This window comes from Penaeus monodon, chromosome 34, assembly GCF_015228065.2.
Source record: "Penaeus monodon isolate SGIC_2016 chromosome 34, NSTDA_Pmon_1, whole genome shotgun sequence".
Classification (NCBI taxonomy): Eukaryota; Metazoa; Arthropoda; class Malacostraca; order Decapoda; family Penaeidae; genus Penaeus; species Penaeus monodon.
This window is the reverse complement of record NC_051419.1, coordinates 2,065,379-2,065,762: the sequence shown is the minus strand read 5'-3', so window position 1 is coordinate 2,065,762 and position 384 is coordinate 2,065,379. Positions and strand designations below refer to the sequence as shown.

The 384-nt window shown below is 35.9% G+C and overlaps 1 protein-coding gene across 1 annotated transcript in view; it reads left to right on the top strand.

Moving 5' to 3' along the window:
- LOC119594516 (alcohol dehydrogenase class-3-like) overlaps positions 1–384 on the top strand; it is a gene marked incomplete at its 3' end in the record, with an annotated part of 11,191 nt that overhangs the window by 9,713 nt on the left and 1,094 nt on the right.

Here is a 384-nt window from a genome sequence, read left to right as displayed (position 1 = left end):
AGATAGACAGATAGCACCTTATCCTCATTTTTTCGAGATTATTTCAGGGTTCATTATTCCCGTGATTGAAAATGCAAAGGCCATGCAAGTGTGCAATCTGTATTCTGGATTCTTAATTTTCATTCCGCAGATGAACTTCGGTCGCCAATTGCCTCACTTAATGCGTTAGTTTTCGACATATCATTTCTTTCGTTGAGCAGCAGAACTGGCTCTTAATACAAGTTACTGACGAGTTATTTTCAACAATTTTGGGTTATCTTTTAGGTCTTCGGATAGAAAGAAAAAATACTCCATTTGTATATTTTGTTGCATAACGATAGCGAAAAAGGGTTGGATTTTCATCTTTATTTGAGAGACCAATTTTTTTTTCCAACCTGATCTGCA